The sequence below is a fragment of the Castanea sativa genome, chromosome 1 (assembly GCF_040712315.1).
Source record: "Castanea sativa cultivar Marrone di Chiusa Pesio chromosome 1, ASM4071231v1".
In the NCBI taxonomy this organism is placed as follows: Eukaryota; Viridiplantae; Streptophyta; class Magnoliopsida; order Fagales; family Fagaceae; genus Castanea; species Castanea sativa.
In genome coordinates this window covers 15,708,322-15,731,243 of record NC_134013.1, presented here as the reverse complement: position 1 = coordinate 15,731,243, position 22,922 = coordinate 15,708,322, and the positions used below count along the sequence as shown (strand labels likewise).

General features: G+C 35.6%; 1 pseudogene; it reads left to right on the top strand.

The window, feature by feature from the left end:
- The first annotated feature begins 99 nt into the window (after positions 1 to 99).
- Positions 100 to 7,598, top strand: LOC142619517 (protein FAR1-RELATED SEQUENCE 5-like; annotated as a pseudogene).
- Positions 7,599 to 22,922: the final 15,324 nt, after the last annotated feature.

The window sequence follows — 22,922 nt, the reverse complement described above, 5'->3', positions numbered from 1 at the left end:
AGAGGTGGAGCCAACAATGAGAGCCATCGGAGATGGGTGGCGTTGAGAACCTGATTGGTTTAGTGTCTCTAGTTTGTGGTGGCAGAGGTGGAGCTGACGATGGTAGAGGTGGAGCTAACGATGAGAGCCGCCGGAGATGAGCGGTGCTGCGAACCTAAGAATGGTTTGGTTGCTCTAATTTGTGGGAAGGGAGAACTGAGAGTGGGAAGGGAGAAAGTCATGGGAAATAGCATGAGAGGTACTGAGGGAGAGATAGCGTTAGAGAGACTTAGGACTGAGGGAGTGAAAGCATCAGGGTCAGACCAAGAGAGCAAATGTAATATCTTTTACCAAAATTTTAAGTGTAAAATATTTTACATAAATTTGTCTAGTTGATTTGGTTGATTGAAAATATTTTACTTTTGACTAAATATTTTACTGCAAAACAAACACAGTAAATTGGAAACTCTTTTCCTAAAAATATTTTACATCAAAACAAACAAAGTGTTAGAGGATTGATTTTGTATTTTAGCTTTTTTTTTTTAATTTCTTTTTTATATAAAAACCCTAATACCCAACACCACTATTTTAACTATTATGACAAACAATTTTCCATGGTACAGCAGTTCTAGGAACTCTGCCCCTATTTGCTCTCTGCAAATAAAAAATATTTGCAGAATTTCATGCAAATTCATGGTTCATGCTGATCATGGACCAAAATAGCATAAAATCGAAATTCCAAAAATTAAATTCTTTCTAAGTATTATAATCCAATCAAGAAGTCAATAAAGATATTAAAAAAAAAAAATTAGAAACAAGTTTATTTTGTGAAAGTTTGAACCAAAAATATATAAAGTTAAAAAAAAAATCGTAAATATGTGAAGTATATTGAATTTTTGTCCAATCAACTAAAACGTAACTTTCTAACTATTGAATCATTATGTCGAGATTCATTAAAAAAAAAAATCATTACTTCCGGACAAAGTCAGTGAGGCCTAAAGGGGGCCAGGCCCGCCGACCTTGAGGAAAAAAAGTACGTATATTTTCATCAATTTTATATTTGATCTCATTCTTCTAAAAATCTAGGCCCCCACCTCCTAACATTTTACATCGATTTTATTGAAGAGCATTTGTACATTTTTTTTTTTTTTTGCTGCAATAAGGCAATATATTAATACAAAAAAGAAAAAGAAAAAAAAAAGAGCAGAAACAAACAGAAGCAAGGGAAGGAGAGAAATTCAGCCTACACCTCATTCCACAAACCCCAGAAACTACAGGGAAAGGGGAGGACCCAAAACTGTTACAAAAGTATGCCCATTGGGCTAGGGAATGAGCTACAAGAGCATTTGTACAAGTTGTAATAAGACATCAAATTTGTCTAATCAACCTTAAAATATACTCACATCAATTTATGTATCATTATACAAAAATATATTTATGCTACAGTAAAAATATATTTATTGTGTAAATTTACACAATAACTATACAAATGAATATTTTAGTAATTCTTTAAATTTACCTTCGTCATTCCACCCCACAAATCTCTTCAATTTTCCTTGTTGAATTAAAGTTTCAATTTGACCTTTCAAATCACGACATTCGTCCATATCATGTTCATGATTTTTGTGGAATCGGCAATATTTGTTCTTGTTTCTTACCTTTAGATTGCTTTTCATGGGTTTGGGCCACCTCAAAATGGGGTCATTCTTCACTTGCATTAGAATTTGGCTAGGAGGCATTATCAACGGGGTGAAGTTTGGGAATCACCCTTTGCTGTCCTTCTGCAGGCTTTGTATAAGTTTGCCCTCTTTTTTTTTTGCGGTTTGAATGATCTTCACTTTCTTTCTCCTTTCTTTGCCTCTTCATAATCCCTTTAGAGGCCAAGACCCGCATTCATGTAGTTTTGTGCTTTGAACAAAAGGTCAGCCATGGTCGCTGGCAGGTTCTTTGTTATTGAAAACAAGAAATCCTCTGATCTTAGTCCCTCCTGGAAGGCCATGAGCAACACTTGATCCTCTACTTTGTCCATTTGCAAGACTTCTTTGTTAAATCTTGTCATGTACATTCTTAAGGATTCTCCTGCTTCCTGTCTCACACTTAACAAATGCGAAGTAGGTCATCTATACCTTTGGCCACCAATGAAATGACAAACGAAAGCTCCACCTAGTTCGTTGAAACTTCCGATTGTTGAAGGGGAATCTTGTAGAACCATACTCTAGCTAGTCCCTTCAAAGTAGTTGGAAAAGCTCTACACATGATCTTGTCCAGGATTTTCTGCAAGTTCATTAGACTTTTGAAGGATTCATATAGTCAAGTGGGTTTGTCGAACCGTTGAATGAGTCGAGTTATGGGAGCCTAAGTTTTTGTGGCAGTGGCAGGTCCAACACAGTTGCGATATAGGGTGATGCATTTTATTTGATCATTTTATCGAGGTTCTTCTGATCCTTTCCTTTCACTACATTATTCAACTAGTCCATCCGTTTCTTCATGTTTTGGAGTTATTCTTCCATCCTGCTTGGAAGTTTAGTCCATTAGAATGGTCTTTCCTTTGGCTATTCTCTTCGCTATTGCTTTATTGTTCCCTATTCTCTATTCTAGGTGGGCATTGTCGCTTCTTTGCCTCAACTCCTCATTTTGCCTAGTTAGTTATTCTACATTCACAACAAGGGTTCGGATCTGCTCTTCCATTTGGTTTGAAGAACTGGGATCCATTGGAAGAACGAAAAACTTTTGTAGCAAGTTAAAGCACTGGTTTCAGATGTCTTTCTTATAGAAGGTGTCAAACTGATAATGCCTAAAATCATTAGTATTTTATTTGTCTAATGGAGCCAACGCCTACTTCAAATACTTGTAAAATAAAGAGAGATTTTGGTGAATAAAACACCAGTGGGGTGTTTCCTTAAAACCCTTTGATGATAAAGTCAAAATTATAGCTTTAGCTAGTGACAATTAAGTAATCAAAGCTTCTTTTGAGTTTCTAGAGTATTTTTTGTGTACTTTTCCTTCATTTGTTTAGTTCCTTTTATAGGAACTGCAGTATGTCTGCTGTCATCATTATGTCATTTACTAACGTATAAGATGATTGGATTCATCATCTTTATTGATTAGTGGTTTCAAAAACTGATGAAATGTTCTTCCGTTACTAATACGCATAAATCACTATTGGAATGATATCCTGTGTAATACCTATAGTATTGCAAGGTGTGTAATAGCACAATTCCCAGTCGTCCATTTAATCCAATGACTCATTATTTTGACACCTCAGCAAAATTAAAAAGACCCTTTTACCCTTAAAATTTTTGGAGTCCCACTGTTGCTGATGTGTGTGAGTTGTGTTCTTATTTGATAAAAATAAATCTCTCTCTCTCTCTCCTGCGTCTAAGCTCCTCTGCCTCTCCCTCAACCCACCGTTTCTTCTGCCTCTCCCTTAACCCATCGTCACCGCTACCAGCATCACCTAACTTAGACCCATCAGCCTAAACAAAGAAAATACTACATCTTACCATATGGAATTTCTTAACCCCCAAACACACACTCACACTCTCCCTCTTTCTCTATCTCCAAGTGTCTCAACCTACCGTCACCGTTGCCAGCATCATCCAACTTAGACCCATCAGCCTAAACAAAGAAAATACTGCATCTTACCATCTGAAATTTCTTAACCCCCCAAACACTCACACTCACACGCTCCCTTTTTCTCTGTCTCCAAGTGTCTCAACTCTCAAGGACTGAAGCTCTCTCTGAAGTAGCCAATGGCATATTGGTGGTTCCAACGGTTCTTGGCCATTGTATCATTGGAAAATCCCTAAAATCCCCCAAGTCACTGCGGGTCCATCTTTGATTCCTAGGTTTCTTCCAACATCAAACGACTCAAGGAGGTGAGTTCTCTCTTTTGTATACATTGAATCCAAATAAAAATGATTTTTTGGGTAAGTGGAGAGTTGGGTCCAAGGTCAGGATAGTTGGGGTTTGATTTTAGTTCTACTAGTGATATATATATATATCACCATGGAATCATTATTTAGTTTATGTTTTGAAGAATATTTTTGGGTAGTTTTTTTTTTTTTTTTTTTGCTGCAACTTGAATATTGTACATTTTCAAATGGATATGTGAAATATGGTCTAGCAAAATTATAGAAATGGATGGTCAGTGGTACATGGGATATAGCTAAAATTCCTATTTTACTTACTTAGATGTTACTTTGGTTGAATTCTATGCTTTTAGGTATAATACACTTAAATAGTTTCATATGAAATTTTAGCTTGAAACTGTCCTTTATCAATTGGGTCATCATCTCTCATGATCATATATTGGTCTCCTGTAATTCTTATACATGATAAGCACAATGTTGATACAAAAAATTTCAGCTTTCATTTTCAATTAAAAACATTCATTCTTCTATATTTATAATAGTAGATAATTTTGTACATTTGTTAATTACAGGAGTATTCTTTAATTCATTGCATAGTGTGGTGAGAGAATTCTCTCAAAACATGGATGCCCAAGCAGATTTGAATCCTAGAGTTGGTATGGAATTTGATACATTAGAAGAAGTATGGGAATTTTGGGTAAAATATTGAAGGCAAGTGGGCTTTGATGTTAGAAAACATTACATAAATAAAAGTAAGAATGATGGTAAGGTAACATTAAGGGGATTTGTATGTACAAAGCAGGGCATTCGTGGTAAAGAAAAAGAAGATATGATTTGCACTTGTAACCGAGATGATACAAGGACTAATTGTCCTGTAAGGTTATATGTTTCATTAGTGCGAGAAAGTGGAAAGTTTAAAGTGCCTAATTTTGTTGGAGAACATAATCATACTCTTCATCTATCAGAAAAAGTTTATATGATGAGATCTCAACGAAAAATTTTAGAAGTTCTTGCGAGATTGATTAAGTTAGCATCCTTTTCTGGAATCAAGCCAAAAGCAGTACATGAGTTGATGAGTAGAGAGGCTGGTGGGGGAGCTAATCTTGGATTCACTGAGCTTGATCAGAAAAATTACCTTAGAACAAGATGGCAAAAAAACTTAATATATGGTTAAGCTGCATGTTTATTAGGGTACTTTCAGGAACAATTGACTAAAAATCCATCCTTTCAATATGGAGTACAATTAGATAAAATTGAGCAGATTGCAAAAAAAATTTGGGTTGATGCTAGAATGGTTATTGATTATGCTAATTTTAGTGATGTGGTGACATTTGACACTACATATGGTACTAATAAAGAGCTAAGACCATTAGGGGTGTTTACCAGTTTCAATCACCATAGAGAATTAACGGTTTTTGGGGCTGCTCTTTTATATGATGAAACAATAGAATTATTTAAGTGGCTGTTTGAAAGCTTCTTAGTTGCACGTGCAAGTAAAAGACCTAAAACAACTTTTATGGATCAAAATCCTGCAACGACAAAGGCATTGAGTGAGGTAATGCCTAACACTTACCTTGGATTATGTACTTGGCACATAATGCAAAATGGGATAAAACATTTGGGGAATTCGATGAAGGATGGTTCATCTTTTCTTCAAGTTTTTAAAACTTGTATGTTTGAGTTTAATGATGAAATTGAATTTGAAAAAACTTGGGAGGACATGATTGACACATATGTTATACATGATCGTAGTTGGTTGGATACTATCTACAAATTGAAAGGAAAATGGGCAAAGTGTTACATGAAGAATGAATTTACATTGGGAATACGAAGTACCCAACTTAGTGAAAGCTTGAATGGAGACTTGAAAGATTACTTGAAATCTGATTTGGATGCGGCAAAATCTTTTGAACATTTTGATCGGGTGATTAAGCAAAAAACGAGAAAGAGAGTTACAAGCTGAATTTATTGCTGGGCAAAAATGTCCCCAGTTAGGCTTGAAAAATTCTCCATTGTAGAAGCAAGCAGTACAAGTGTACACACCTGTAATATTTCGAATGCTTCATGATCAATATGACCTTGCATCAGCAGCAAGGATAAAAAATCGCCAAGAGGACTTGTTAGTGCATACATACACTATTGAGTTTATGCATAAGGCTGGTGAGTTCATAGTCTCTTATGACACTGTAGATAAGACATTTTCATGTAGTTGTAGATAGTTTGAAATTGTTGGGATTATATGTTACCATGTTCTAAAAGTCTTTGACTTCCTTGATATAAAGACAATTTCTGATATGTACATTTTGAAAAGATGGACAAGAGAGGCAACAAGTGGATGTATCTTGGACAATGGGAGAGCAAATGTCGAAGAGGATGTCAACTTGAGTGTTACACAGCGATATAGAAGATTATGTCCCAAGTTGGTACCATTAGCTTCTTGAGCGGCAAACAATAAAGAGGTATTTGCTTTAATAGAGAAGATGATAGAGGAATATGAAAAAAAGGTTGAAGACATTGCAGTAAAAAATGTGGCTGGTCATCAATTGTCCCCATCAAATGCCATTATGTAGTGGTGCAAAAAATCTTGATCCTAAGCAACATTTGGAAGATTTGGTTGAAAGAGCAAAAGAACTTAAGAAAAAATAAGGTCGCAAGGGTGGAAAACGAAAAAAAAAGTTGGGTTGAAAAGCAAAAAAAAGAAAAAGGGTAGAGCTGAATTAAATGATAAGGTTAGCCAACAGTTTTCCAAAGTAAATTTTATTTATTTATTTTTATCCCTTACTAAGTTTCCATTGTTTGTAAACTTTTATATTGTTATGGCTAATAATATATATTCTCATATAGGATCTTGGTTTTGCTCCTAACATGCAATGCAATAATTATGGCTCACATGAAGAACATTATTCGCATCAAGTAAGAGAATTTTTTTATTCGTAGTGGAATGACTTAATAATTTGTGAAGTTGGAAGTTGAACTACACTTGCCTTTTCATTTGTGAATTTATTAATAAGGTTTTCTTTTTTGTGTTATAGCGGACTTATCCTATCACTTTTTCCATGCCAATGATGACAGCTGAATTGGGACCAATTCATAGTTACTAAACTAGTTTCACATCATTCTTAAGGGTAAACATATTTTTTAAAATGTTTTGCACTTATAAGTAATTAGATGATTTCTTAAACTCTCTCTTATAATCATTGTGATTACATAGGCACCATTAACTCCATTATTGTTTCAAGTATCAAATCTTGCGGATGTTAGTCAGGTAAAATGTAAATGTTTTCATACATGAAATTTTGAACAAACTTACATGTTTACTTGTTTTGCAATTATAAGTAATTAGATGATTTCGTAAAGTATTTCTCTTATAATCATTGTGATTACATAGGCATCATTAACTCCATCATTGTCTCAAGTATCGAATGATGCAACTGTTTTTCAGGTAAAATGTAAACATTGCTTTAAGTGACTATCTCCCCTCAGATGAGCTCTGCCAACCTTCCCTACCATTTTTTTTTCATGAACTTGTTAGATTTGTGTGATGTATATTCATGTTTTAAGTGACTATTTAGAAACTTTTGAATTGGTGGATTTTAAGTCTGTTTTTCTTTTCTGATTGATTTGTATTACGAAGTTTCTGTTGAAGTGGCTTTATGCATAAGATTTAAGTAGGTCTTGGCTGCCAGTCAAGTAGTTGATGGGTTGGGATATTGTTATGGCTTGGCTGTCTGTTGTCTTGTTGACTAGTGATTTGGGTTAGCTCTTTGATGGTTGATAGTGATAGATGATTTGGGTGTGGCTAGCTATTGATCGTCTCTTGGCTATGCATACTTGGCAATGGGTGATTTGGGTTTTGGCTTGGCCTGTGGTGAGTGACTTTATTAAAAGGTCATTCTTAATTGGCCTTTTCTATGAGTTCCACCTATAACAATTTGGTGAGTGAGTTATATTTTTGGTTGAGGCAAGTTTGGTTTTGGTCCCTCAAATTTAAAATATTTAGGTTTAATTCTTACTCACCAAATGAATATTGGTCAAGTAAAAAATAAATCCATGTGTTTATATCCTCTCTACTCACCAAATGAATAAACTTATTTGTTTATATATATACACAGGGAAAGGAAGTTAGGTTCAATTATCGACTAATTCCATGTGTTGAAAATACAAATGCTTGCCTGCAAACACAACACTTTTTTGGTATGTAAAAAACTAATAAATGGTAAGTTCAATTATAGTGAAATTTTCTCATGTTTGTTTAAGTTTAAAATGTAACTTGATTTTTTTTTTTTTTGACATATGTTCAAGCTAATATTGATTTTGCAGTATGATGGATAACATTTTTTGGACAGTTTGTTTGATAGTATATTAGATAGTGGACATGGTAGCATATTGCACAGTGGATAGCATTTTTGGACAACTTTGCCTTGGACAATTTCTTGGATAGCAAATCTGACTATTTAGACAACTGATTGCACATGTAATAAATTTTTTGGATAATTTTTTGTAACTAAAGAAGTTGGTCAAACATGTTAAATATGTTAGATTGTACAAGTGAATGTTTGAGTAACTTCTAGTTAAACATTAATTATATATGCAAGTGATTAATATTTTTAAATGCAATGTCATGTACCAAATCTTGTACATTTTTTAAATGCAATTAATTAATATTTTTATGCTTCATCACATATACATGCTTGATTCTAGAAGCTCCTTGAAGATAACTTGTTTAGGATATTGATAACCAATTTCTTTTACATGCTCTTACTTAGTGGAATGCAGCATCTCTTCATACCATAACTTTTGTTCCCTAAATTTGTTAGTACATGGTAGAATGAATGAGAGATTTCCAATTTCATATTAGATTTGGTGCAATACTGCTATTGAGGCCAAAGCTGGTTAAATAAACTAACATAGCTCTAGAACTATAATAGGAGAAGTTTGATCTAGGACTTGATAGTTTCTAACTCGAATATGGCAGAGAATCTATACACTACTCTTTGACGGTAACGAGTATGTACATCGATTTAGCATAGAAAAGAAATGCAAGGACATAGATAATAGATGACCAAAACAATATTATATTATTATTTTCAATTTTTACTATCTATACCCATATATGATATATATAATTTTTTTTTTAGCAAGAATGCTTTCTCTGGCATTAAAGTACTACTAAGCAAGTTTAGATTACTGTTGAAACATATTTGATTTAATCCATCTAAATAATTTGAGGAACAAAAGGCAAAGTCAAGGAATCTTCCAGAATGAGAAAAAGAGTTTGACCTTTGAATATTCAGAATATCCATGGCAGTTTTCATCAAGCATAATAAAGCTATGTAAAAGGGTTTGATCTTTGGAAGATGTACAATTCTAATATACAGTTTTTGTATCACGTTGGTAGATTTTTAATTTTGACAATAGAAAGAGTAGCAATATAGGATGACATGCAATAAACCACATTTTCATCACTATGGAAAAATGATGCTTGCTACTAATTATTTGAGGCACTAAGAAACAGAACCATCTCCAAAGCATCCAGCTAAGTGTTTTCCCTATCTAAAACTCACTCAAAACACTAAAAACTAGCAAAAGATGATACAATAAAAATTTGAAAAATAAAAATAAAAATCATGAACAACGCCTACTTCACAGTAGGTTGAGTAGGCTTCATGGTAGGGGCTTGGGCCGCTTAGCTTCTATGTCATCCTGTAGTGTTGAAAAACAATTTTCAATTAGTACAAAAACCATGGAATTTTTATTTCTTTTTTTTTTTGTTACAATCATTATAGTCATTAATAAAATCACCAAATTTTGGAAGATGATTTTGAACCAAGAACCCAGAATATTTTGGCCATGCACTAACAAACATATAAAATATGTAATTCATTACCTAAAATTTGAGCTGAACTTATAAAGTATGACTAGTAACAATTCAAGATAGCAAAAACATTCCTCACAAGTTCATCTGTCAAGAGCCATAGATTTAATGTATAAAATGAACTGCAACTGGCCAAACATACTATCCTACCAGAATAATACATTGCTGCATAGGGCATGGTTAATCCAAATTTAGGAAAATAACATGCACTTAAGAAAAATTAGGACAAAAAAAGAAAAATTTCAGAAGGATTTTTAGAATAGCTCATGACCAAGCAATAGAATTTCCAGTTTAAGTCAAAGAAAAAAAAAACTCCTAAAATTGCTCAAGAGGTAACAACAACAACAACTATAACAACAACCACAAGAAGCAAGGCAATAACAAAAATCAAAGCAAAGGGAAAAAACATCAAGAAGATTAATACACTCACCCATTGAAACTTTTTTACACTAATACAAGCAAAGCCCATCCAACCACCATTCATTGGTTTCAAATCCAAACAAAAGCTATAACCATTACACCAAGGACACATATAGGCTCACCATCAAACAGAAATTCAATCACAACATATTCAACTATTATAGGACCAATTTAAATCCAAAAAAACTAAGATTAAAGAACCAATTTCATTATAGAAATTATAACTAACAAACTTCATGGCTAATGATCTGCATCTGTAGCAGTCTCTGGGGATGCCAGGAAAATTGAAAATCTAAAAAAGTAAATTTTGTATAATTAAGAATTTGCTACCCATTTAGTTTCTTCTATATCTAAGGAGTGACACTTGATATGAATCATTCAACACAATAAAAGCATGCATTTTAACAACACGTCTACAAGAAGTCTTTAAATTCAATTTTATGTAATTAACTCCCAATGAAAATATGTGCTGTCAAAAAATTTCTGTGAAAGTCTTTCAGTGTATTGTACATTCATGCTTTGGTTAAATAGCACATAAAGGTTCAAACTTTCATCATTAGGAACCTAATAATAAGCCCATTGAATACAAATTACAAGGATTCATGCATTTTTAAACAATTGACAAAAATTCAAGCAATATAAGACTTGATTTCAATTCCTAAGCTAAAAACCCAAAAAACAAAAAAAACAAAATTAAATTCAGCCCTAATGAGAAAAAGAGTTTGACCTTTGAATATTTTCAATATCCATGGCAATTTTCATCAAGCATAATAAAGCTATGTAAAATCTACACTAAATTCCTCTAGAGTCCTTAAGTTGAGCAGCCACAATCACTATTTTTGGAAGATGTATAGTTCTAATATACTGTTTTTGTATCACGTTGGTAGATTTTTAATGCCAAAGAAAGCATTTTCAATTCCATAATCACTATTTTTGTATCAAGCATTTTAAACAATTGACAAAAATGCAATCAATATAAGGCTTGATTTCAATTCCTAAGCTAAAAACCTAGAAAACGGAATTAAATTCAGCCCCAATAAATCAATCAACAAAATTGTGACACCATTATTTACTTCCCTTCCTTTCCTAGCAACCAAACATAGTTTATTAAAAAAAAAAATAGAGATAAAAGAAAACCCTACCGAGTGGAGGTCTCTCTTTGAAACAAGCACAAATTGGCAAGGATAATTTTCATCACAACCACCAAACTCTTTTTCAGGTTGCTTCTTCTCTCTTTCCACCAAACTCTTTTTCTTTCTCTCTCAATCTCATATCCCTTCTTAGATCAAACCTGAAAAAGCATCAACTTTGCTCTTGCCCGATTCTTTCCAAACCCTAACCCTTATTTTCTCTGATATGGGTCTGAAAAGCATCAAATTCTCGCTTAAACACCCGATTCTCTCCAAACCCCAACCCTTACTCTCTCTTTGATCTGGGTCTAAAAAGGATGTGAGCGTTTGGGGGTCGGGATCTCAGATGGTGAGCCGCCGTTTTTTATTTGTTTTTGCTTATGGGTCTGAGTTGGGTATGTGGGAAGCGGTGACGACAGGTTTGAGGGAGAGGTAGAGAGCAAGCGTGAATGTTGAGAGAATGGTGGAGGCGCAGTCATGATTGAGAGAGTGGAGCGTTAGGGAGAGTGACAGAGAGCTCTGTTGAAGCGAGAGAAAGGAGAGAGAGTTTTAGCGGAATTCAAAAATGGGAAGCTAAAATGAAATCTTGAGTGAGCACTTGGATTGCCAGCGTGTCCTGCTGAGGTCTAAAAATAATAAGTCATTGGATTAAATGGATGGCTAGGATTTGTGCTATTGCACACCGTGCAATACCTTAAGTATTGCACGAGATCTCAATCCCATCATTATTAATGCTTATTTATTGCTGTTTGAGCGTCACATTCTTTGGTTCTCATATACTATAACTTTATTATTATTATTATTTTAGTTCTCATATACTATAACTTTTTTATTATTGCCCCAAGGGGGTGGCCTAATTGGTGTGGGATCCCGCATGCAAGCATGAGGTCCTTCGTTCGAGTCGTGGCGGGTACTATGTGGGGGGTGGGTCCCTAGCTTACATTGCGCCCATCCGCTGGCTCTCTTGGGATTCTAGGGTGAAGTCTGTGGCACTTCGGTCACAGTAGCTATGGCTCAATCCAACATTCCCTAGCGAGGGGTGCTCCTACTAGGTCACGCCTTGGGGGTAAGTCACATATGGTCGCCCCCGCCTCCCTTTTTTGTTCATAAAAATAAAAAAATAAAAAAAAACTTTTTTATTATTTATATATATATACTATAACTTTTTTTTGAGGAGTTTCAAACTTATAACGTCTGTTCTTGATGATAGCCCTTTATCATCAAACCAAGACACCAATCAGTTTTTGGTGTAAGCGAGGATTGAACCTCAAATCTCTTATACAACCATTAAAAACTTTACCAGTTGAGCTAACTGAAACCCACACACACACACACACACGCACACACACACACACACACACACATATATATATATATATATATATATATGTATATATATATATATACATATATATATATATATATATATATACACACACTATAACTTTAAAATAGTAGGATGTATACTACACTAGGTGACTTTTTTATATTTTTATATTTTTGCTTTCGTAGGGGGGAAAAATGTTTTTTATATTTTTGCTTTCGTGGACGTTAGTTGGCTTTAGATAACGACTTTAATCAAAAGAATATATTATATGGGTCAGACTTGAGGCCAGATTTACATTATTCGATTTTTTTAAAAAGGGGACAATTTCTTTTAAAAGTCAATTACGCAACTGCGCGCTATAATGTTTCGATTAGCTTGTCGGTTGTGACATCAGTTTGTCTTGTGTTTTTTAGGTTGATAAAATGACACGTTAACAATTTATTAAACACATCAGTATTTTCTATGAGGCAAATGAAATTTAAAATGAACTTGACATTGTCTCAAAAATACTAAAATGAAACATGAGAAAAAATTAAGGATCAAAACGAAAATACTCCATATTTATAGGGACAAAAAGCGATATATTTGTCAAATGTTTTTTTTGGGGGGGGGTTCTTTGATGGGTTTCCTTTTATGAATTTTCTGTTGATATATGTTTTTATATGATAACTGATAGAGTATAATCTCTTTTATATGAAAATTCATTTAAAAAATAAAAATAAAAATCATTCATATTTTAACACTCAAAAATTGTAAATAGAAAATGAGGATAGAAAATGAAAATGAATCAAAAATAAAGAAGCAATGGTTTTTAACAAAGAGAACGAAGGAAAAAGAACATTATGGTCACATTTTAAAAGTGATAAAGATGAAGAAAAATGAGTTCAAATTCTTCATATCATAATTTATTATTTTTCATTAGAATGTGTGTATAAGTAATAAAATCGATAGCTAATTCATAATAGATTCCAATTTCTGATATTATTCTCGATCTAGTTAAACTCTGTTGGTGCAAAACACAATGATAATGGAAATAACACTAAGAGAAACTGAATAATACTTCTGAATTTTTATTAGTTTAAAGAAAGAGATTACACAACACTATTTGGACTGAGGCGCGGCACTCGCTCTCTTTAAGGAGATTCAAGCCCTTAGTTGGCTAAACTTTGTAACCGGTGCAAACCATTTCTGACTTGTCTCCCCCAGGATACAACAGCCCAACAAGTGTCGTATGGCTAGAACAACCTCTGCACAAAGTGTTCAAGCCCAAAGCTCCACCAGAAAGAACACCATTCCTTGCCAAGAATCTCTCTATTTTTTGTGTGTATATTGCAGTCATCTAGATTGTATCTGAGTGGGTCTATTTATAGGCTCAATGGGCCTCACGAAATTACTACCCAAATTAATCTGATTAATTAGGTCCATTATTCTAATATAGTGGGTGTTAAAAGATTAATTGCTGGATATTATTCTGATGGGCTAGAGTTACACAATTAATGGTGAGATAAGGAGTTTTCTAAATAATGAAAAGGCCCAAACGGATAGTCCATTAAGTGGGTTAATGGCTCATTATTTTCCATAATAAAAATGAAATATTAATTCGGGTCATTTACTCACCAACGGATATGGTAATTACTCTGAATGGACTGTCAAGTAGGAGGATCCAAGTTGCTGATTCAAGCCCAAAGCTCCACCAGAAAGAACACCCTTCCTTGCCAAGAATCTCTCTATTTTTTGTGTGTATATTGCAGTCATCTGGATTGTATCTGAATGGGTCTATTTATAGGCTCAATGGGCCTCACGAAATTACTACCCAAATTAATCTGATTAATTAGGTCCATTATTCTAATATAGTGGGTGTTACAAGATTAATTGTTGGATATTATTCTGATGGGCTAGAGTTACACAATTAATGGTGAGATAAGGAGTTTTCTAAATAATGAAAAGGCCCAAACGGATAGTCCATTAAGTGGGTTAATGGCTCATTATTTTCCATAATAAAAATGAAATATTAATTCGGGTCATTTACTCACCAACGGATATGGTAATTACTCTAAATGGGCTGTCAAGTAGGAGGATCCAAGGTGCTGATTCATTTCCAAATTTGACACCTCCACCCTTCACCTCCCCCTTGCGCACGTATCTGGCCTAATATTTAAGACAATTCATGTTAGCCCATTAATCACCACAATTAAAAAGAACAAAATAGTCTCTCTCCTTTTCAATGTGGGATTAAACATTTTCACTAACTCCTCATCTTCCACATTCACTCCCACATCTTTACATTTATTTTATCACATTTATTCATTTTAATTATTTAATATTAAAATGCTCCAACAAACTCTAAATTTGAGGTGTGTATATATTAGCTAATAGTATAGTTCTAAAATAGTTAGAATTTCATTGTACAAATTAACCAAAATAACAAAATTCACATGTGTAATACTTGGGACCTATCTAGCAACTAAAAATTCTCCATTTGAATTGTAAGTGGAATATTGATTCAAATTTATGGTGAAATAGTTTATTCACACAACCACAAAAAAAGAAAGAAGACAAAGAAACATCTAACAAAAATTCACAATGGATGTGGTACCAGGGACGGAGCCATGCTTTGGCTTGGGGGGGGGGGGGAAATCAGTATATATATATATATATATATATATAGGTATTGATTTAGCATTTTTGTTCAATAAAATTACACTTAGGCTCCCTTAAAAATAGCAGGCTCCAAAAAAAATAAGCCCAATAACAAAATCACCAATAGCAAAGTTACAAAAATTATTAAGCCCAATCTACCAAAATAAAAAAGCCCAACCCTTTAAAATTTTTGAAACAAAACTAATCTATAAATTTAAACTTTCGATCCTTCCATCAAATTCCCAAAGGAAAAAATAAAATAAAAATCCCTTACTGAGAGAGAGTGAGAGACACTGAACTGAAAAGAAGGCAAAGAGGCAGAGTCGTTAGAACACAACAAAATAGTAGATTGAGCATACAAATACATGCATAATTGATGTTTTGAAGGACAATTGAGAGAGAGAGAGAGAGAGAGAGAGAGGGTTTATAGTGGATGAAATAAAGAAAAATAAAGAAGATGAAATGAAGAAAGAGAAACAAGTTGAAGAAGGAGAGGGGAGAAATAAAATGATTGATTGCGTGTGATGATGCTAAAATCTTCAGTTGATCAAGTTCGTCCAGATGAATCAGCACGGGCTCGTCCTCATTCCTGTAAGGTTGAGAATAAGAGTCTATGTGGTCACCGGTGTGGTGCTGGCCACAAAGTCTCTGATGACAAAGTCAGTGAATGGAACTTGAATAACCAAGAGGGTTTAGTTGTGTTAGGACATATGTGGAACTTGTTAGAACATATGTTATGTAAAATTGGCTAATCCTTTGATAAAATGAACTTTACTCGTAATTGGGTAGATTTAGGATGGGTTTAGTACTTCAAGGAACAAGAGTTCAAGTCTAGTATTGAAGCCATGCAAATCTGCCTAAGAAACAAGTGAAGAAGTGTTGTTCATTAAAGCTCAACAGATAGGTATCTATCGAGGTCTGATCATTATGCTCGACAGGTGCTCGACAGAAGTAGTATCTATTGAGAATTACGAAATTTAGATTTCTAGATCTATTTTCACGCATATCCAAGTGTATTTGTGTATAATTTTTTTTCTCAAAACCCTAGACATATGTAAGGATTATTTTAAGGGTCGTTTCAAGTGATGCAAAGTGATTGCTCATACATATTGTGACAGGAGACAATTTTCCATAGTTCATCTTTTTTTTGGAGAAGCTACTGCATCTTTGTGTAAGGGTTTTGTAACCAAGGAGTTCCTTGATCTTCATCGTTGGATGAACTAAAGAACTTTGCAGACAACATCTTCCTCAAGTTGGTGTATTAGTCACATACTTAGATCCGTGTATCAATTGGTTAGTCATGTATTTGAAGCTGTGCATTGAAAGGAGAGATTGTCACTACATTACAAGTCCAATTGGGTATTGAGGTAAGGGTTCAACTGTACGTTGATATAAGATACTAGGATTCCTTTACTTGTAACCACTTGTTTTGATAATAGTGGATTCTTAGGAGTGATGACCTTAAATTCACCTGGTGGAGTTTTTCCACGATGGTTTTCCCCATTCGTAAACAAATCACCTGTGTTAAATTTATTTTCTGCTGCATTTAACTTAGTCGGTGATTTTTTTGTGCTACCACGCTTATTACATGTAATTGAATCTAATTAATTAACTTGGCTAATTAATTGATTAATTTACCAAAGGGGTCAATACATTTTTAGCCTATCAAGTTGCAAGAGCAAGAATAAGTAGTCAAAATGAAAATTTGTCCCTCTTCAGGGATTTCGTAGATTTGTATATATAGGCTTTTTTCACTAGCAGTTGTTCTTCTTAAATGGTGAATTAAAGCTCACTTAGGTAACGTCTTTGGTCTTTAACTTGGTCTTTATGAGAGTCCTAATGGTCTTCTTGCTGATATGTAACTTGATAGGCCAAGAATGTATTGACCCATTGTGATAAATTAACCGATTAATTAGCCAAGTTAATTAATTAATCCAATTAACATGCAAAATGCGTGGTAGTACAAACAAATCACCAACTAAGTTAATATGCAGCGAAAAATAAAGTTGACACAATGATTTGTTTATGAATGGGGAAAACCTCCAAGGCAAAAACCCCACCGCGTGATTTTAAGGTCACCACTTTTGAGAATCCACTATTATCACAACAAACGGTTATTAGTAAAAGAATCCCAGTACCTTATACCAACCTACAGTTGAACCCTTACCTCAATACACAATTGGACTTGTTCTGTAGTGACAATCTCTCATTTTCAATGCACAGCTCTCAATACGTGACTAACTAATTGATGCGCGGATCCTAGTATGCGACTTAATCACTGACTTGAGAAAGATGTTGGCTGCAAAGTTCTTCAATTCATCAACACGATGAAGATCATGAAACTCCTTGGTCACAAAACCCACAAACGCAGTAGTTTTTTCAAGAGAAAGATGAACTAGGGCAAATTCTGTCTCCGATCACAATTTACATGAACAAAACTTTGCTTCACACTCGCGCAACTTTTGATGGCCATTAAAATAATCTTTATATATGTTTAGGGTTGTGAGAAAAGAAAGCCTAAACATGTACACACGGATTAGAGTGAAATCAGATCTGAAAAATTGATTTTCATAAATCTCGATAAATAGGGTATTTATCGAGCAGCTGTTGAGCATCAAGCTAAAGCTGGCTTTTAAACCTCGATAAATTCTATATGTCGAGTTTTAAAATCCAGCACTTCTTTACTTGTTTCTTGGACAGATTTGCATGGCTTCAATACTTGGACTTGAACTCTTATTCCATGAAGTATTAAACACATCCTAGATTTACCCAATTACAAATAAAATGCGTTTTGTCAAAGGATTAGCCAATACTAAATGACATATGTTCCTTACATCATTCACATATGTCCTAAAAATCTCCCCTTTTGGCAATCCTAACAATCCCAAGCTGCTGCCGTGGCTCTCGAGGATAGCGCGTTGAGTGAGGCTGGCCGCGGGTTTGAGGGTGCTCCTCCTAATATGGCTGGTGGTGACGAAGTTGCTACTTAGCTGTTTATAAATCTATCCAGATTTTTCTCTTTTCATTTTTCCTTATTTTTATTTTATTTTTCCAGTATGTTTTTTGGGGCTTTATATTCTACTTTCAAGACATTCCTTTTGCCCAGTATGTTTTTGGGCTATAAACGTTGATCGTGGACCAACCTTTTTACATATTTATGCTATGGTTTATTCTTTTTTCCATACCTTTGATGGTTACTCTATTTCTCTTTTATCCTTCTTTAGTCGTCATTTCAACGTTATTGGTGATCCGTGTGTGATCTGTGCCTTTGCAAGGATTCTTGTTTAATTTCGTCTATGATATGCTTTCATTGAGGGGATTTTATCACTTAACTTCTATTTGGGAGATCCATTTGAACAAATGGTATCCCTTTGCTCTTTTTAGTGATTTACATTCATCTAAGGAATTTTATCACTTTAGCTTCGTCAGTGATTTACATCCGTCTAAGAAATTTTATCACTTAGCCTTTTTTTTTTTGGTGATTTTCATCCATTTAAGGAATTTTATCACTTGGTTTTGTTAGTAATTTACATCCGTTTAAGGAATTTTATCACTTAGCCTTTTTTAGGTGATTTACATCCATTTAAGGAATTTTATCATTTGACTTCGTCAGTGATTTACATCCGTCTAAGGAATTTTATCACTTAGCCTTTTTTAGGTGAATTACATCAATTTAAGGAATTTTATCACTTGGCCTTTTTTAGGTGATTTACATCCATTTAAGGAATCTTATCACTTAGCCTTTTTTTTTAATACAAAATTCATTGGAATATTTCCTAAATAGTACTTTTATTGCTTTATTTCAAATGAAGGCATCACTATTGTCAATACAATTGTTCTTTATCTTTACTGATAATACTTTTTCAAATGCTCGATGTTCCATGGGCGTGGTAATGTCTTCCCATCCATGGATTCCAAGTGGTAGCTACCTTGTCTCGAATAATGGATGACTCTGTAGGGTCCCTCTCAGGTTGGTCCGAGCTTCCCTTGGGTTGGATCCTTTGTTGCCAGTGTAACTCTGCGTAGGACAAGGTCTCCTATGTCAAGACTTCAGAGCTTCATTCTCTTGTTGTAATACTCGGTCATTTTCTACTGGTACTTCATCATCTTCTAGGATGCTTCTTCTTTTACTTCGTCCTGGCAGTCCAGGTTGACTTTCAACTAATGATCGTTGCTATCCTCGTGGAAGATTTATCTTCTCATGCTAGTGACTCCTATCTCGATTGGTATTACTGCGTCAGTGCCGTAGGTAAGTCTAAACAGCGTCTATCCTGTCGGGGTCCTCATGGTGCTTTTGTATGCCCACAAGACATTGGGCAGTTCTTTAGGCCACACACTTTTCGCCTCCTGCAATCGAACCTTGACGATTTTCAGCAGTGTTCGATTTGTAACTTCCGTCTGCCCGTTGGCTTGTGGATGTCTAAGAGATGAAAACTGGTTCTTGATCCCTAATCCTAAGCAAACGTTCTTGAAGTCTTAACTGTCGAACTGACGTCCGTTGTTCAATATTATTGTCTATGGTATCCCGAACCTGAAAATTATGTTTTTCCACACAAAGCTCTGGATCTTTGCCTCTGTGATCATTGGCGATGCCTCTGCTTTGACCCATTTAGTAAAATAGTCAATCGCGACCAATAAGAACTGTACCTGTCTCTTACCTTGGGGTAGTGGACCCATAATGTCGATCTCCCATTGAGCAAATGGCCACGAGGAAATTATAGGCGTCATCTTTTCTCCTGGGACATGTTGAATATTCCCAAAACCTCTGACACTTGTCGCATCGTTCGACAAACTCCTTCACATCTTTTTGCATAGTAGGCTAGAAGTAACCTGTTTTGACGATTTTACTTACTAGGGACCTCGGGCCTGTGTGATCTTTGCATATTCCTTCGTGGACTTCCTCCAGAATTTACTTAACTTCATCTTCTTCAACACACTTTAAGTAAGGCATAGAAAACCCCCTTTTAAACAATTCATCGTTTAGGATCGTGAACCTAACTGCTCTTTTCCTGATTTTTCTGGCTTCATTAACGTCCACTGGAAGTCGTCCGTCTTGGAGGAAGGACAGGTTAGATTCATCCAGCTGTTTTTGCTTTGAACTGTGAAAGTGTGGAATTCTTCGATGCTTGGATACTTTTGAACTTCCATATTCTAGTCTGGGGACATTAATCATTCTTCAGACGACACTTGCTTTACTAATTTGTCTGCTTCTAAGTTTTAGCTCTTGGGGACCTGCGTGAAGTTTGCGCAATCAAATTCTTAAGCCAGGTGCTTTGTTAGCCAGAGGTATTTCTACATTCTGTCCTCCTTTGCTTCATATTCTCCCTTTATCTGCCCTATCACCAACTTAGAATCACTTTTGAAGGAGTAGGTTTCTAGTGCCCAATGCCTTTCCGACCCTGAACCTCATTAGTATGGCCTCATATTCCGCTTTATTGTTAGTGGCGGGGAATTGAAACTGTATTCCGTACCTGAGGGTATCTCCTTCAGGAGTGATGATGATGAGCCCTACTCCCCCTTTTTTTCGGGCTGACGACCCGTCAGTTTGAATTGTCCATCTCTCCACTTCGTCTTAGGCTTTCTCCTCATTGGGAATTATGAATTTGGTGACAAAGTCTGCTAACGCCTGCGCCTTGATCGCTATTTTGGGGTGGTATTCGATGTTGAAATGGCAGAGTTTGATTTCCCATTGAACCATTCTTCTTGCAGCTTAGGGCTTGTTCATCGATTTCCTTATTGGCTGATCCGTCATTACTAGAATAGAGTTTTCTTGGAAATAGGAGCGTAGCTTACGAAAGGTGACGATCAAAGCAAATGTATTCTTTTCAATCCGGGGGTATTTAGCCTTAGCTCCTTAGAAGGCTTGCCTAACATAGTAAACTGGGAGTTGTGCTTTATTCTCTTCCCAAATCAAAGTTGCACTTACTACGGTGGCTGACACTGCGAAGTACAAGAATAGGTTTTCCCCTTCCTTTGACGGGCTTAGGAGTGGCGGGTTGCTCAAGAAATGTTTTAGTTCTTGGAAGGATTTCTCGCATTCCTCCGTCCAGACAAAAGCTTGCTTCAGAGTCTTGAAGAAGGGGAGACACTTGTTCGTCACTTTAGAGATGAATCTATTGAGAGCTGTGATCCTTCCGGTTAATTTCTAAACTTCCTTCACTGTTCTTGGTGAGGCCATCTCTAGTATGGCTCGTATCTTTTCTGGGTTAGCTTATATTCCTCTTTGGGATACCATGAATCCCAGGAATTTTCTAGATGCAATCCTGAAGATGCACTTGCTAGGATTCAATCTCATATGGCATTATCTAAGGGTTGTGAAGGTCTCCTCGGGGTCGTCCAGGTGGGTGGCCCCCTTTCTTGCTTTTGATGAGGATGTTGTCTACGTATACCTCTATGTTTCTCCCTATCTGTTGACTAAACATCCTATTTAGTAACCTCTGGTAGGTTGCTCTTGCATTCTTCAAACCGAAGGACATTACCTTATAACAGTAGAGACCTTGGCTGGTGATGAATGCGGTCTTCACTTAATCTTCTTTTGATATCCTAATTTGGTTGTATCCTGAGAATGCATCCACGAATGTGAGGAGCCTTTGTCCTGTCGTGGATCTATAAGCTGATCTATTCTTGGCAGGGGGAAGCTATCTTTCGGGTAGGCTTTGTTCAGGTTTGTGAAGTCCATGCACATTCTCTATTTTCCGTTTGCTTTCTTCACCAAGATGACATTGGCCAGCCAATCCGGGTAGTATACTTCTCGGATAAAACCTGTAAACAGCAACTTGCTTACCTCATCCGTGATGGCTTTGTTTCGTTCAGGGCGAATACCTATTGTCTTTGTTGGACAAGTTTTCTCTCAAGATCCACATTTAAGTGGTGTTGGATTACTTCGGTTGCTATGCCTGGCATATCCTAGTGACTCCATGCTTTTTCTTCATGTGGATGCTCAAGCTCGTCCCTATCTTCATGTTCTTTGATGGTTCTCCATCCACTAGTTCCATGGTTTCCAAAGCTTCCACCTTCTCTTCTTCTTTTACCTCGATCACTCATGTATGGTTTTCTTTAGTTGCCAGTACTACTTGGTAGCATCCTCTAGCCTATACCTAGTCTCCTTTCACCTCGCCCACACCATATTCTGTTGGGAACTTTACTTTTAGACAGTACATAGATGTTGCTGCTTTCTAGCAGTTTAGCGTGGGCCTCTCGATAATTACATTATATGAGGATGTGCAATCTACTACCAGGAAGTCTAGCTGACGAGTTACCTATTAGGGGTGAGTCCCTACTGTGATAGTCAGAGCCACTATGCCTTTAGGGTACACCCGATCTCCACTGAAACTAACGTGGGGGGATTCAAAAGGCTGTAGTCTTTTGGGATCTACTCTCAGTTGTTGGAAAGCTGAAAGGTATATGACATCTGTAGAATTTTCGTTGTCAATGAGGATCCGTTTGGTGTTGAACCCTTTTATCATAAGCATAATGACCAAAGGGTCATCATGCAGTTGCTTTACGCCCCTATCATCTTCTTCTAAAAACCAGATGTCTGAGTCTGTTCTTTTTCTTTGCTTTAGGGGCGGTAACCTGTGGATATTGTTTACCTGCCTCTATTGTGACTTCTTGAGGGACTTGAAAGGTCCACCTGTGAACGGTCCTCCTGTGATCATTTTTATTTCTCTTATCACACT